Source organism: Chelonoidis abingdonii, chromosome 1 (assembly GCF_003597395.2).
Source record: "Chelonoidis abingdonii isolate Lonesome George chromosome 1, CheloAbing_2.0, whole genome shotgun sequence".
In the NCBI taxonomy this organism is placed as follows: Eukaryota; Metazoa; Chordata; order Testudines; family Testudinidae; genus Chelonoidis; species Chelonoidis abingdonii.
The window spans coordinates 125,912,369-125,929,707 of NC_133769.1; the positions used below are offsets into that span (position 1 = coordinate 125,912,369).

General features: G+C 39.2%; 1 protein-coding gene across 1 annotated transcript in view; it reads left to right on the plus strand.

The window, feature by feature from the left end:
- Nucleotides 1-17,339, plus strand: part of SOX5 (SRY-box transcription factor 5) — an 881,700-nt gene that overhangs the window by 267,395 nt on the left and 596,966 nt on the right. Inside the window, exon 3 of the mRNA XM_075069816.1 lies at nt 15,618-15,684. The gene's annotated coding sequence lies outside the window, so the exon portion shown is untranslated. The remainder of the gene's footprint in view (nt 1-15,617; nt 15,685-17,339) is intronic.

A 17,339-nucleotide genomic window follows, 5' to 3' on the forward strand; every position in this document is an offset into this window, starting at 1 on the left:
TTCAACATGGCTTAGACAGAAATAGAGGCTAATGTGACTGGCTTTCAAATAGCTTATTACCATTCAAATACTCCGCAGATAAATTATATTAAGGAGTGGGGTGGGGGCTGTTTCAGCTTCCGAATCATTCTAAATGGAGACTTAGCTCTAAGTAATCAAAATTGCTTTGGTTGTGCATAGCGGCATTAAAAGCCTTGTCCACTAATTGAGTGAAGCGGCTCCAGTGAAGCAGCCTTGCCCCCTCATTATGCGATCTTGCAAGTGCTGTTTGTCATCATCGCTTGCCGGTCTCAATCTAACTGTACTGCTGGTGCAAATTAACGGTAATTCGTTATGATACGCTGTGTCCTTCCAGTGAAACAACAATATGGAGCTCGTACCATTCCCCACTCCTACCCTTTCCTCCTCCTCCTCCCTTCACTCCTGGATCTCATTCCCTGTTCAAGATACTTAGACTTAGTCTTCTAACTGCTCACTACTAACTGGTGAGTCAGGTGTATCGTGGCTTGACTGATGGATAGAACCCAGTGCCCTTGCACTGACACATTATAAACAGATGTATCAAACAATAGGCCGTTGCTTTCTAGTGGCTCATGCAGGTTCAGCCCTGATGGAGTATGCGGTCTTCAGAGGGCAGCTGTGCATGTGTATATATATACACGGGTCGCATGTGTTTTTATATATGTGTCCCATGTGTACACTCAGCTCCCATCTTTGACAATCCAAGCACCTCAGCTACAGTATGTTTGCAGAAGTTCAGTAGGTAATATTTTAAATGGAGATGAACAAATATGTTTTGAATTCAAATATAACAGGGCAGATATTGCAAATAAACACAATTTATTAATAAATATTTTGTCCTTGTATCCAGAGGAAACAATGATCTGGTGGTGAAAACAATGGAAAGGGACTCCAGGTGTCTGAGTTCAGTCTCCTGCTATGCCACAGGCTTCATTAGTGACCATGAGAAAAATCATTTAATCTCTTTATAATAATAATAATAATAATAATAATAATTAATAACAGTAATAATAATCTCTACCTCCCCTCTTTTGTCTCCACTGTCTTTTTACATTTTAAGCTGCTAATTGCAGAGACTTCCTTACTATGAGTGTGTATAGCAGCTTGTACAATGAACTCTCAATCTCATGTTTGGTTTCTGGGATCTTTAGCTGGTGTGAGTTGACAGAGCTCCATTTGAGTCATTAATTGGGCTGGGTGAAAAGTTTCAGATGAATAGTTTATTTGCTGAAAAAAAATGCACTGTGGGGTCTCCTGAAATGATTTGTGAATTCACCAAATCAAAAATGTGGCTAGATTTGCAAGGGGACTTAGGTGTGATTCACAAAGCAGGAGGAAGAGAAGGATGTGGTTGGTGGTGGAGACTTCTTTATACTGGATAGCCCTATGGTGCTCACCTAGGGTTTGGCAGTCCCCAGTTCAAGTCCTTCCTTTGCCTGAGTCAGAACAGGGTTGTGAATTTGCCTTGCATGCGACTGCAGTGTAGAAGCTTTTTTTCTGAAATGTCAACTTGAAACCGAAGTTTTAATTTTGATATAGCCTGTGAGGGGAAAAAATTAGTGTTTTTCTTTAAATTGACATTTTGACATGAAAATCTTCAGTTTTGATTAAATGGTATTTTTTTATGGAAAAACTTTCTGCACAAAACATTTCAGCTAACTCTAGTGCCAGTTGTATCATTACAATAGCTGGTAAAGAAAAGAAAACAATTAGTTTAAAAATTTCATACACTATTTTAAAAGAATTGTTACTGGTTTTTTAAAATATTTGTGAAAACTGAAAAATTTCAACTAGTGTATTGTGGGTCAATTAACTGAGAAACTTCAGTGAGAATTTTCTTCAATTTTTTTGTGTAGAAATTCAAATTTTCAGTGAAAACATTTTGACCAGCTCTAATTGTTCCTGAAGCACTGACTAATATTAGAACATTGGCACTAAAAAGGAGGCTTCTATTGCTCATTTCAGTGAGAGGTGATGATAAATGAATTAGCTGGGCATATAATGGGCAACTTTCACAATCTGGCAACTGTCACAATTTTATCATAAATCTTATGATATTTGGTGGATTTTCCTAAAGGTCCCAGCTCCTGGAGTCATGGTATTACATGACAAGCTTTCATTAAAACAAATACGTTTCTAGCCCTCCTGGTTGAAGAGAAGAACATGAAGATGTGAATCCTAAAGACTCAGAAACCAGAAGATAAATTAAAAAAAAATAAAAACCAGCATTTATTATTTTTCAAAATCTTGTGCTTTTTTAAGCCAATCTTATGATTTTGAGGGATTGACTCATGATTTTTGAATGCATGAGGTTGATAGGACTGTACCAGAATCTACCATTTCCTAGGAAATATGAGTGGGGGGAGGAACAGCCCCCTTAAGGCTCAGTCCTGAAATGTGCTGGGTGCCAGGAACTCTGAAAGGATGCTGACCCAAATCCCAAAGAATACTTGAGTAGTGAGGAAAGTGAGGCAGGGAATAGCATGCAATTTTTTACCCAGATCTGTAGATCTCTTGTATTGTCTAAAATAAAGAATGATTGTTGGAGAGATCATTTTGCAAAGTCTGTGTCTATTTGCCTCAACTATTGTGTGTCCCTGGAGGGAAAACTATAATCCAGAGTGCTCACAAGAAAGGAGCTCTGGCTACTGCGGTGTCGGGGGTGGGGTGGGGTGGGGTGGGGAGGGGACAGTCAGCACTGGTCCTGAGAGCCTGTGGCAGCTGGGCTTTGTGGTCTCACTTCCAGGAGAGGAATCAAATAGAATCCATGCCCTGAAAGTGTTCCGGCGAGACCTTAGCCAGGGATCATGGTGAAGCCTATCCAACAATGAAGAGAAGCTTAAAAGCACATGGGCCCAGTGTGTGGTTCCAAACACAGCAGCCTGTTGAGTGTCTAGCAGGGAGAATTTGACCAGTGACACTTCAGTGCTGATTCTGAGGTTGCTTCATAACCATAGTGGGGGAGGCGCAATGGTTTGTTCAATGAAGCTGCAAAAAACATCTTGCTGCTGCTGTTTGTGGATAGGGTGAATTGTCAGGATACCTCATTCTTCAGCATGGGTCTGACCCTGCCCTGACAGGAGAAAATGGCAATCTCTGATTGGCTTCAATGCCCCAGCTGTTTTAGGGCACCTCCCCATTCACTCCAACATACCTGAAGTTTCATGAACTGGGATAAACATATCTTTAATTTATATTACATATAATCATTTTTTTATTACGGCTTAAGTGGTTAAGTATAATCAGGTAGCTATTGTATAATTTAAACACTGGGTGATTGTTATTTAATAATAACAACTTACATTTGTGTAGTGCCTTACATCCCAAAGGGATCCCAAAGCACTTGACTGACTCAAAAATAAAATACATAGAAAGTAAAACATTAATTATGGTTATACTACATTATAAAATATGGCGCTATTAAGATTTTTTTAATCTAGGGCTTGCTTCTGCTCTCAATTGAATTCAATACCAAAGCTCTGGTTGGAGCACAATTGGACCTTTACTTATTGTGAGCCCATCCCAAGTTCTGTCACTCCTGATTTATTTATTATCTCTATGCAGGGTTTGAATTATGGGGGCACAATTGGGGAAGGGAGAGAAATGGTTGCTTTTCCTGTTTAAGCTCCTTCCACAAAATCAGCTTCGCTCACATGAGTTGCCAGACTGAGATGTTGCTGCACAGATTGTGCAGATGTCCAAGTACAATCATGTGTGTTCTCTGAGTTTCACTGGGCTTCCTGAGCGTGGCTGCTTCTCAGTGGGGCTCTTTGGGCTCTGCTAGTCTCTTTGGGATGGTTCCTTCTCAATTGGGGAGGAAAATAAATTGTGATATCTTCCAAATGTCAACTGCCTGTGTTACTATATGAGCCCTCATTTTGCTACATTGTACAGAGCTGTGATCCTACCTCTCTTTTCGTGCATGAAGAATATGTCAACATTCACTGTCAGCGTTGGGCATCTGAGTTAATGCTGAGATGAATAAAGCAATTCACAGACCTCTTACAGATATTGTTTGAGGCTCTCTGCAAACTCAAGTGAACATCTCTGCATTGGTTTTCTTTGTAATAATAAATATTGTGATGCACTGGACCTCGAAATAGCACCCTGTAACCCCCATATTCATCATTTGTGTATGGTTGTGATATTTCATACAATGCATGCCATGTAAGATACCATATGAAAGTTCATGATCTGCTGAAACTCATTGTTCTCTCAATATATATATAGATATAGATATAGATAGATAGATATAGTGTCTATGAAATTAGGAGATTTTGCTATAGGATAATTTATTGAAACACATGAGTTTGGGAGCTCTCCACTGCTAGCTCTCCAGTGACAACAAAGTGGTGACCCACACCCACATAGTCATTAAGTGACCATAATGAGCTATTGATCAACAGAGGAATTATAAACAAGAGATTTAGACTCGTGTAAAAGACAGTTGCACAAGCACCAACGATGAGGATTGCTCAACACTGTGACTCTGCAAGGCCCACCAGGACATGCTTGGGCCAGTAGTTTCCCTGGGACATCAATTGAGACTATAAAATAAGAGGCAGTGGCACCAGGAGATCATCTCTGTCCTCCCCCACTTATGCTGAAGGCAACACTGGGAAAACAAAGACTTTGAACTGAGGAGACTGGTCCCAGGCTGAGAAGGAAATTCATCCTGTATATTAAGAACCATAACCTGGTTTCTCACTAGTGGGTGTGAGAAAAGTTGCTTGATTCAACTCTTGCTTACTCTGAAAGTTTAAGATTAGAATGCGCACTTATTTTTTATATTCATAAGTAACTATCTCCTACCTTTTATGTCTACCACTTATAATCACTGTGTTTTTCTGTAGTTAATGAACTTCTTATAATGTTTTATCTTTACCAGTGAGTTTATCTGAAGTGCTTGGAGAATCTGCTCAGATTACGAAGGCTGGTACATGTCCACTATCCTTTGACAAAGTGGTGAACTTAGTTAATGAGCTTGCATTGTTCAAGACGAGGTCTTGCACAATGTAAGATGGTATATTTCTAGGGTGCAGGGCTGGGGGATTTGCTGATGTTTCCATGTGGCTTGCAGAGCATTCATTCCACTCAGCTGGGTGTGTCTCTTTATGGTGGTGGCTGAGTGATAACAGCACCTGGAGGGATTTGCTGTTTGTTGTTATCAAAGCATTGTGGACAGCCCAGGCTGGAGAGTTAAGGGGACACATTGGTCCCACAGTTCCATGTTATACCCCAGAGATTCCATCACTAATATGAAAGCTGAAATTCTGGAGAACAAGAGGTGCTGGCATGTTTTACTGCTGCATACCAACCGAATCCAAGTCCTTTTTCTACTGTAATGTCTAAAGACTTCAAACAGGCATTAACATCTCTGCACAAACAACATGAAGACAGTCCATACCCCAGAGACCTCTCAGTGTAAGATGTAGGCAATATGTGAAAGGCATTGAAGGGAAAGCCTGTTAGTAATGGGATTGTGTGACTCAGGGACTCGTTGCTGCCAACTGGCAGTGGGCACAGGAGTGCATAAGATTGTACAGGGATCCCCTGGGTCAGATATCTGCAAACTAGTTCATCAAAGGGTGGCATGCCTCTACCGAGGGCTAGTAGCCCACTGGTCATGTATGTATGTATGAACAGCTCATATTTAAAAAGTTATGTATGTACATGGAAAATTATGTTCTTACAGTCTTGGCAGGTCACATACCTCAGAAATATTCCTTTCAGGCAGGAGGTCTGGTCTATTGTGTATTATATTCCTCGCACTGCATGCCAATTTCCATAGTTTGCCAGGCGCAAAATTAAGAGATGGTGAAATCTACAAGAAAGGAAATCTACAGGAAAAATCAAACAGCAGGAAGTGTCCTGTTCATGAATATAGACAAAGGATTGTTTTGGTATAGCTTGAAGTGCGAAGCTAGACACTAAATCCTTCACCTAGGAGGGAACTTGATAGCCTGCTGATCTCATGGAAGGAGGGTCATAGCCAACCTAGCTGTGAAGAGCTGCAAGGATTTGGGGATGACAATATCCTACAAGACATGAAAGTATCCGGGCAATTAAGTCTAGGCTCTAGAGTGTGTGTTGTGATTTAATTTTACAAGTAGCCATTTGTTGCCAGTACTTCTACTTGCTATTGCTTGAAACTCTGTGCTTTGATAAATAAACGTAATGCTTGGTTTTACAATAAACTGGGGCTGTCAAGTGATTAAAAAAATTAATTGCGATTAATCATGCGATTAAAAAAATTGTGATTAATTACGCTGTTAAACAACAGTAGAATATCATTTATTTTAAATATTTTTGGATGTTTACTGCATTTTCAAATATATTAATTTCAGTTACAGCACAGACTACAAAGTGTACAGTGCTTTATATTTATTTTTGAATACAAATATTTGCACTGTAAAAAACAAAAAAAATATATTTTTCAATTCACCTCATACAGGTACTGTAATGCAATCGCTATCATGAAAGTTGAATGTAGAATCATGTAAAAAAAACTGCATTAAAAAATAAAACAATGTAAAACTTTAGAGCCTACAAGTCCACTTAGTCCTACTTCAGCCAATCACTCAGACAAACAAGTTTGGTTACAATTTGCAGGAGATAATGCTGCCCACGTCTTGTTTACAATGTCACCTGAAAGTGAGAATGGGCGTTCTCATGGCACTGTTGTAGCTGGCTTTGCAAGATATTTACGTGCCAGATGCACTAAAGATTCATATGTCCCTTCATGCTTCAGCCAGCATTCCAGAGGACACGCATCCATGCTGATGACAGATTCTGCTTGATAATGATCCAAAGCAGTGCGGACTGAGGCATGTTCATTTTCATCATCTGAGTCAGATGCCACCAACAGAAAATTGATTTTCTGTTTTGGTGGTTTGGGTTCTGTAGTTTCTGCATCACAGTGTTGCTCCGCACCTCATCCCTCTTAGATTTTGGATGGCACTTCAGATTCTTAAACCTTAGGTCAAATGTTGTAGCTATTTTTAGATATCTCATATTGGTACCTTTTTTGCGTTTTGTCAAGTCTGCTGTGAAAGTGTTCTTAAAACGAACATGTGCTAGATCACCATCCGAGACTGCTCTAACATGAAATATATGGCAGAATGTGGGTAAAACAGAGCAGAAGACATACAATTCTTCCCCCAAGGAGTACAGTCACAAATTTAATTGATGCATTCTTTTTTTTTAATGAGCATCATCAGCATGGAAGCATGTCCTCTGGAGTGGTGGCCGAAGCATGAAGGGGCATACAAATGTTTAGCGTATCTGGCATGTAAATACCTTGCAATGCTGGTTACAAAAGTGCCATGCGAATGCCTGTAATCAGTTTCAGGTGACACTGTAAATAAAAAGTAGGCAGCAGTATCTCCTGCAAATGTAAACAAAGTTGTTTGTCTTAGTGATTGACAGAATAAGAAGTAGGACTGAGTGGACTTGTAGTTTTTACACTGTTTTGTTTTTGAGTGCAGTTATGTAACCAAAAAAAGTCTACATTTGTAAGTTACACTTTCATGATAAAGGAATTGCACTACAGTACTTGTATGAGACAAATTGAAAAATACTATTTCTTTTGTTTATAATTTTACAGTGTAAATATTTGTAATAAAAAATAATATAAAGTGAGCACTGTGTACTTTGTATTCTGTGTTGTAATTTAAATCAATATTGAAAATGTAGAAAAACATCCAAAAATATTTAATAAATTTCAATTGGTGTTCTATTGTTATAAATGCAATTAATTGTGATTAATTTTTTTAATCGCCATTAATTTTTTTGAGTTAATCAGATGAGTTAACTGTGATTAATTGACAGCCCTATGATGAACATATCTCTGTGTTAAGCAGAGCAGTGGTCTGAGGTGGAACTGGTAAGCTGGGGTGGACTTCTTCTTTGGAAGCAGTGAATCTGTGAATACTGTGAGCATCTAGTGGGACTGGACGCTCCAGGGAGATGCTTGGGGGGTCGAGGATTGGGATGTGCCAATTGCTAACCTATACAGTGACAGTGGGGCTTGCAAGGCCTAGAGAGGAGTGTATGTGTTGTCCTTGGCCAGTGGAGTTGGGAGCTGACCCCTGACAAGACTTCCTCATGCTCAGGGCAGGTGGTGGTGAGGTGCCTCCCAACCCTGGGTACTCTGGGGAGCATCACATATTACAGAGTAAAATATTATTGAGCATGAATAGGAGGAGAAAAATCAGGCCCTACATGAGTAAAAGCCTGTCACATATAATTTTTTTTCTTTAAAAATAATTAACGTAACTATTGTGTAATAAATTCTGGTGTAATCCTGAAAAATTCTGAGCACTCAGTAAGGTCAACAGGAGTTGTGTGTTCTCTGCAATTCTCCAGATCAGGCCCTTTGTAGTCAAAGATGTAAATAGAGCACAGTAAAACGCAAGTTTCAATTCTGTGTGTGCGTGTAAGTAAGTAAGTAAACTGTACTTTTTAAACTGGTTTGCAAAGGGTCTTTCCTACTGAGATTGTTTTAAGTCTCGGAAACCACTCAGTTTTCCCTGGCTTTGAACCAAAACCATGTGAAAGCACCCCATTTCAAATGATTTCTTACTGAAACCATAATTCCTCCCAGGCCTCCAAAGCTTGCTTTGTATCCCCTCTTAATCTTCCCACTGCTGTAGCTCATTGGGTGAAACTCTTGTTCACAATCTGAACATTATAGTTGCTGCTTGCTTCTATAATGTGGTGAACCAGAAGCCAATACCATAATTCCCTTCAGCATTGTGGGATTTATGTCTGATCCACAGTGTTTGGATCCAATTTCTAACTAATGTTACTACATATGAGCGTTCATATTCTCAGTCAAAGCTGAGTGAAGAATCTTTCACCCTGCATAGTTTAGCATTATCTGTTTTCTATTTCTGGTCTATACGAGAAAGTTGCCCGGATTAACCTAAGGGTGAATATGAACTGACTTAGTTAAACAGTTGCAAACTCCTGTGTGGACACTGTCATATTTTGGTTTGCGTGGCTTTTTTTTTTTTTCCAGGTTAACTTAAGTTGGTTGTGAACAGGTTTAAGCTAAACTGAAATAAGAGTGTTTGCACTGATGTTAACTGAAGTTGGGTTTTAAACCTATTTAAGCCAGTGTAACTTGCCCATATAGACAAGGTGCTACTTTTATAATAATATTTTGTGCTCTCACCAACCCCCAAAATGTATACAGCTCCTCCGTAGCCACTTCTAAAAGCTGACAGCAGTTTTTTTTTCTTGCTGTTGATTAAACTCTGTAATCAATGGCTTAGTTTTTTAAAAAATGCCTATTCTTTGAATCATACAATAAGATAACTAAAATATGAGAGAGCAAAAGCTGAGCTGACTAAACATCGAAGTTAGATCTAAGCCCCCAAATTTGAATCTGGATTTCTGGCATATTCAGCTTTGGAGTTTTGTATCAGCATACTGCAGAGCTAAGACCCAGCAGAGCATTTCAGATCAAGAATTGTTTTGTATTTCCAGCATTGTTTGAGGTGGGTTTATATTTTGACTTGTTCCATTATGGGGAGCTGAACTTCCTCCCAATTTGGGGCTATTCACATCTGGGGTTTTGATTCAGGCCTCTTGAGGACAGGCAGTTCAGAAGTATGCACACGAGAAACTTTTTGCTTTCAAAGAAGACTTAGTTGCATTATATTTGTCATGTTTTCTTTTTCATTTCCTCCATGAAACAGCTGATAAGTTGCAAGCACATGTGTCATTATGCAATGGGTGACTTGGTCTGGAAACAATTAGATATTTGCAAGACTTGGACAGAAAGTCAGAAGAACAAGGGATGGGCAGTTTGGTCTTGATAAAATAAAGACTAAACACTCTTCCATCTTCTTTGAATCTCCATCCAAAATTTAAGCTGAATCTTTCTCAGTGTTTAAAATATAAATCATTTTCATTTTCAACTTTTTGTTTCATCTTCTCTCATTTTTCCTCTTCTTGGTTCCAAGCTGGATCAGAAGCAGAAGTATCAAAATACCACAAAAGAGCCCGTCCTTATGAAATTACCTTAATTTGGCAGACATGGGTTCACATAACTAGGATAATTTTTTTTATGGGGGAGAGATTATTTTAACTGAGTTTATGCTCCTAAACTTGTTAACGTGACCTAAAAGACTATTACTGCTCTCACACATTTTCTCTGTCTTCGATCCACAGAGAGAGACAGAGACAGAGTGTGTGTCATTCCTATTTCAAGACAGAGGAAGAGTGCAGAATCTTTGTAGAAGGGAGGGCAAGGCCAAAGTGCCCCCTCCCTCTGCATAGCTGGCTGCTCCTGCAATGAACCAGCTGCCCTCTCTTCTTGCATCACAGCAGCCCCTGGTGAGCAAAAGGTGTAATTGCAGTGCCTCCCTGGCAGACTCTATTACTGTGTAGGGGACAAAAATCTGCAGGGGGCATAAATTATGCGCTTATTTTTCTTTTGTTAAAAAGTGGGCCACCTCAGTTCCAGCACCAGTGAGACAGGGTTCAAATTTAAAAAAAGACTTATTATGAAGATAACATAAGCCACACCCAAAAGTCATGTTTATCCTCTGGTATTTCAGTATTTGATGAAATTACTGATATAAGATTGGCTCAGATGGAAAAAAATTATTACTGCATAAACAAAATCTTCCTCAAATGCGAAGTGGTTGTTAGGTAAGGAAAGAAAAGGCCAGATTTTCAGAAGTGACTCCACATGGCTTCTAATATGAGTGTCTAATATTGTGCTTCTAAGTTTTGCTGAGCTTACTTTTGGACGTCTGGCTTTACACATAGGAAAATTTGGTTGTGGAGAAGCAAGCTAGATTTACCAAGGAAATCAGCCCCTTAACTTCTCATTTTCAGTGTTGTCAACTCTCAGGATTTTATGTTGAGACTAGTGATTGTTGGTGTTCCTCTTAAAGCCCCAGCTCCTTGAGTGGTGTGAGTATGTGAGAATCTCAGCATTCAGTTTAAGAAAGGTGCTCTAATTGTTACTAAAGTACTGACTTGCCAACAGAACATTGGCACGTAAATGAATGCTTCCATTGCACATTACAAATCCTCTCATTGTAATGAGCAATGGAAATGGTTAACTGGGAGTGGGGAAAATGTGCCAGTGTTGACAGCTCTCTCTTTTATCATGAGTCTTGCAATATCTGGTGTTTTTCCTAAAGGCCCAGACTACTGGAATCATTTGATATGACAAGCTCAACTTACATTAAAAAGTAAGTCTAGCTCTCGTGGTTGTAGAGAAAATCTTGAAAAAGTGAACCCTAAAGAGACCAGAAGGTCAGTAAAAAGAGCCTCCAACTTTTATATATATAATCTCATGATTTTTAAGCCAGTCTCATGAATTGTAGGGGTTTGAGGCATGGTTTCTGAACAACTGTATTTGTAAGTACTGCGGCTTGCTCATGTAAGTACAGTTTGTGCATCCATAGCTAACTCCTGGGGGAATTCTGCACCACTGCAAAATGCAGAATTTTGCAGAAATTAACATTGTACATGCAGAATTTCCTTTCCCCCACAGATATGGGCTGCAGTGCTGCTAGCTGCCACTAGGGGTCACTGGAGCTAGCAAAGCCCAGTTCGCACACAGAAGACCCTGCTGAGGGGAGGGAGAGGGAGCTAGAGGATTCCTGGCAGCTGCAGTTCCCAGCATGCAGGAAACTACATGCAAGCCTAGGACCAAGAATCAGGCTGTTTCTCCCTCTGGATCCCTGGGCTCTGGTGGGGGGAAAGGGGGTGCGGGTATCTGTGTGGGACATGGCTGGGCTCTGAGGGGAGGAGTTTCAGATGTATTGGCTGGGGGTGCCCCACAGCTGGGCTTGTTGGGGAGGGGTTGTGACAGTCTTTCTGCCCCCTCCCTCAGCTGGGCTCTGGGAGCGCAAAGGGGGCAGAGAAACAGTACCTGGGTTGTCATAGTGGTTTCTTTAACTCTCTACTCCTGGGGAAATTTTTGCATGTCTGTATTGTTACAGACATACTTGCTGACGGGTATTTTGAAATAAAATACTAAAATAATTGAAACTAACATTATTATATAGTGTTATTTTGACAAATAAAATTTGTAGAATTTTGCAGAATTTTAAAATATGCACAGAATTTTTAATTTTTTGGCACAGAATTTTGAATTTTTTCATGCATAATTTTTTATTTTTTGGTGCAGAATGTCCCCCAGAAGTAATATTTAAGCATTTTCATGTGCAAAAAATGATAGGCATCCAAGAGTAAGTATACTACAACATAGGGGTAAAATTCTGCACTTTCTGTTCATGGGCACTTCTGGCCTGGGGCAAGGTGTCTTGGGGCATTGAGGAGTAGTGATCTTATGTAGGGTACACCTTATTATCCTTTGTAAATAGCAGGCTGGGGTGTTTTTGAGCATCTGGCACAGAATCTAGCATATAACAGTATATGCGCAAGGAAACTAAGGTTCTGACCATGCTGCATGGAGTTGTAGGGCACTTGGAAGTGTGTTAGTTGGACCACCATCAAGATTCCTGGGAGGGCTGTGTGTGTGTGTGTGATATGCATCACTTGGCATGACAGATGTTGTATTAGAAAAATTTCGTCCTAAATGCTTTAGTCTCTTTGAGTGTTTGCATGACATTTGTCATCTTGCATTGTGATTTAAAATCAACTAGTCACAGATCTTTGAGCAAAGAAAAGAGAAACAGCTTTTTAATATAGCTCTTCATCAAAGTTTCTGACATATTGCTTTAAAAAAAGCTTCAGAAAAGATCCTTGGGATCACCTCTTCTACAAGGGCATAGTGAGGCTTAGTTCATTACTGTATGTAAGGCACTTTGAGATCCAGGGATGGCACATCCTACATACAGAATCTGTAACCTTCAGTGGAGACAGGTGATATACACTTGTTCTCATAGGATTTTCCAGCCTGATATCTCAAACAAGTATTGTACAGGTACATGTTGATAAACATCCAACTGGAACCTTCTGCTATTCTTAGGATCATAAAACTCTTCCCATTAGGTCACATTGTCTCTCTTTTCGAATCCACCCCTCTTGCAATGAAAATGTGCATAATTTACATGCAAATGCTATGTAAGTGGCATTTTTTTCATATACTTTAAAAATGATATGATAACATTTCAGTGACATGAGCTATAGATGAATGTTACATTACAGACATTTATAATATAGTATTTAACGTTTTATACTATTTGACACAGTTTTATAACTATCAAATAGAAATATGAAACATGCATGTACCTTCCACGTGGGACTGTGCCACTTCCCGTTGCAGACTTCCAGAGGCTAATAGTGTTGGGAAGTGTTCCCTGATATTCACATTAAATTCTGCTTACATTTGAAAGGGGTTGAGTGGAACCTTTTGCCTTTCAAAACATCTAAATAAGCCCTGTTTCTTCTCTAGAAGAAAACCGGTATCTTCTTTTAAAGGGACTTTGTTAAAACAATTCCGTTTTTATAATCCTCCTCTTGGTTTTTTTTTTTAACACTCTCTCTTTTTTTTTATTTGGTGCTTTTAATGAGTTTAGTAGGAGGGATAAGGAACCTTTGAGCTGTCCTCAGAACAGCGTTATTAGGTCAATCAAAGACATCCCTTGGGAACTGGGCCTAGAACCCTAGTCTTTCATTTAAATAAACACAGATCACTATTATGTGAGCTAAAGGAGATCACCGTTGAGGTGGGTAGTAGTAATTGCCTTATACTTTTTCTCTTTTGGCTAGCTACAATAGGGGGACACAGCATACACAAACGTACGTGGCCAGTATGTTCTAGAGGGCCAGATGATTGGCATTGGTGAGGGCAGGATTGGAAATAATGGAATTCTATAGTGGAAATATGGTGAAGAGGGAGACAGGATGGAGCCATTCTTTAATAAAAACAAATACTTTAAGAATAATCCAAAATTCTAGAGTTTAGGACTTCAGTGCAGTGTGAAAGCTGCAGGAAAAAAAATGTAACAGATTAGCCAAATACAGATCTTTAATTTTTACTCCATTTTTTTATTTAAAACTTGGGCAATGTGATGTTAATAGTGACTGTGCCTTAGTGAAAGTACTTCTACAAAACTTTAGTCTCTGTTTATGAAAGCGTGAAACTGTGTTGAAAAGAAACTAGTATTTTCACACTGTCATATACAAAACTCATGATGTGCCTACCAGTGAAGTTGTAAAGAAAGCCTCAATTGTTCATCCAAGAAAAACAGCACATGGATTTTGGTACATATGTCTCTGGGTTTAACCCTTTCATGGTTTCATATCATCTGTAAATCTCAAACAGGAACAGAGGAAAAAATAAGACTGTGAAAGAATATGAAAGTCATGAAGTCTGTGGTGTTTCTAGATCTTTCAAGAAATATTATTAGAATTAATTTGAGCATACTTAGGAGGGAATTTTTATTACTGATAATTCAGTAAAACATATATTTTATAAATAATTGTGTTCAGCAAATACAAACAACAGTAAATTAATAGTCTTGATTTAAAGCTCCCTGCTATCTCCAACTAGTGGATATACCTTCTACTAATTGACCAATCATTTAATCAGTCCACTTACACAGCCTCCAGCATTGTAGTATCTGACTGCCTCCAAGTGCTGGAATACTCAGTACTGCTTGGTTTCTCTCTTTGATTCTGTTCCAAGTTGCACTGATATAGATCCAGAGTTACTGCATTGACTTCAATAGAGTAATTCTGGATTTACATCAGTCTAAGAGTAGAATGGCCCTTTGCTTCTAGTTCTCCCATCTCTTTTTGTACTACTTGGATTTTTTTTTTGCTCTTTCTTCCTCTTTCTCTGTCCCACTTTACCTCTCTCCCCTACCTCTTTGGGTATAATCCAAACTCCATTAAAATCACTGAGTTTTTACATTGACTTCAGTTGATTTTGTATCAGGTCAATTTTTTCCATTTAGACCCTCATTCAGCAAGGTTCCCATGTACATCTGTAACTATGCCCCAGTGGGGACTATCTGTGTGCTTTCAGTTCCACACATGCTGAAGCACCTTGATGAATTGAGGTCCTACTTGCTATATTTTCTTTGTACCTCCTACTCAGAACTAGTTCTTTTCAGTTTCCCCTCCCATTTGCACTGAAGATCTCTTGCATATTGTGTGCTTCATCCTTAGATATAACTTAGTTAATGGCCTGATCCAGTTTCTATTGAAGTGAGTGGAAAGAACCCCATTCATTTCCTTGGGATTTGGATCAGGCTCCAGATACATATAGATCCTCACAATTGATGGGAGATTTGCAGTATGAAAAGTGTGATGTTACCCAGGCTAACTGTGTGTTTTTCTCTGTTTCTGCCTGTCTCTTAGGATCATGACGTTCTCTCCCCATCTTCCAGAACCCCCCTGCTCTGACGTCTTGTGTACATGTGGCTTTTGCAAAAATAAATTCTCTGTGGTGTTACTGATAGTACAATTCCTCTTTGGTAGTAATGGTGGATGCGCTTATGTAGGCAAGGAGCTTTTTCATACTATTTTGTATAGGCCTGCTCTCCTTAGGTAGTTTCTTTAAAACATGGGGCATTTCAAGCATGCAGGGAATTTTGTCTTGTTTTCATGGTGCAATTGTAATTCGACACATTTTCCTCTTTTTTTTCCCCTTCCAGTTTTGCAAACAGACGAAAATATAAAGAACAGAAGGAGTGGTGGCGTTTAACGTGGGAGACCCAGCAGGTAAGACTTGTATAACAACAAAGCTTTTCCTGCTTTCTGAATACCTGTTTTTGGAATGCTGACTCTTGAATGAGAGGAAGGATGGACCAATGGTTAGGGCACTAGCCTGGAAGGCCTGAGATTGAAGTTTAATTCCCTATTCCAGAATTCTGTTTGATCTTAGGCAAGTTACTTAGGCCTGATCTTAACCTAAAACTTAGATTAACCTAGCTAAGTCTCTCACTGGCTTGAAAAATTAACCCCTCGAGACACACGGTTAAGCCAATCTACACCCAGGTGTAGCAACTGCTAGGTTGAGGGAAGAATTCAATCAACCTAGCTAACAATCTTCAAGCGGTGGATTTACTGCAGTGTCGGAAAAATCTTTTCAGTTACTATAGCAAGTGTCTACACTGCAACAGTGTAGCTGCAGCGCTTGTACTGTAGCCATACTCTTACTCTGTGGCTCAGTTTCTCATCTGTTTAAAAAAAAAAAAGGGGGGGTGGATGTAGTAGTATTTCCTTACCTCAAGGGGTATGTGTGTTTGTATTACACGTTAAAGATTGTGAAGTGCTCAAGTACTGTGGTAATAAGGGACGTTTAAGTTAACTCAGGTTGATAGAATGGCGGTTCCTAGACTGAGGCATGGTTCAAATATCTTATCTATGTTGTGTGGGTAATTGGCTTGCTGTTTACATTTTGTTTTAACAAGTTCCTTGTATCATTTCTATAGTTCACTGCAGTAGTCTCTTGTCCTGTTCTACATGTTTTTTAACTAATGTGGAGGAGACAAACCATACACTCATGATACAGCACTTATCTTTATATTGCACACAAAAAACTATGTTAAAAATAAACATTCATAAGGTTGTGAAGTCAAGCTCTCAGAAGTTAGGAAATACCAGAATTAGGGTTGCCTGTGCAGGTGCGAACTGTAATTTTTTCCCAGAGGCTTATAACTTCCTCAGATTTGGGTGGATTGTCGTAGATTACAAAAGACACAACCCTGATTTTCAAAAGAAGCCCACTCCCTTCTCACTTTGCCAGATTTCATGTTTATGCTCCAAAGAATGGGAGCTATAGAGCTTCTCAAAGAAAAGATCTCAAGAATTTTTTAACCGAGACAGAACAATGTTTCCTACTAGTCTAGCTCTCAAAAACGACTGAACTTTTGGCTGAAATTTTGCAAAATAATTTCAGGAAGAGGCAGACACTCACCATGGAAAATCCTCCTTTCCTCCCATGCTTAAAGCTTGACAAAATTATAAGCTACTGAAGTAGGGTCTTATAAATGGTTGTGCTGGGCAATCTTAATAAATAGGTGGTGTTAACACTCCTGCCTATTATACATGTCTTGTGCTTTTTTTTCTTAGTCCTTACTCAGACAAAGCAGGCTTAAGTTTTGTCTGTGTAAGGTCTGCAGGATTTGGCCCTGATTTAAAAGACAGTACTTTATATATAAACAAGGTGCAAAGTTTCTGATCTAGGAATACCTGATATGGGCTATCATAGGATATGGAATAAGATGCTGAAATGCCTTCTTCATAGCATATTGTGACAACAAGAATTCCTGATTGCTTTCCCACCAACAAACTTGTAAAAACATGTTTTATGTGCAGACATCCATGAGATGCAGGCTAGCACTAAAATTTAATGTTATCACATTTGTAAGTCC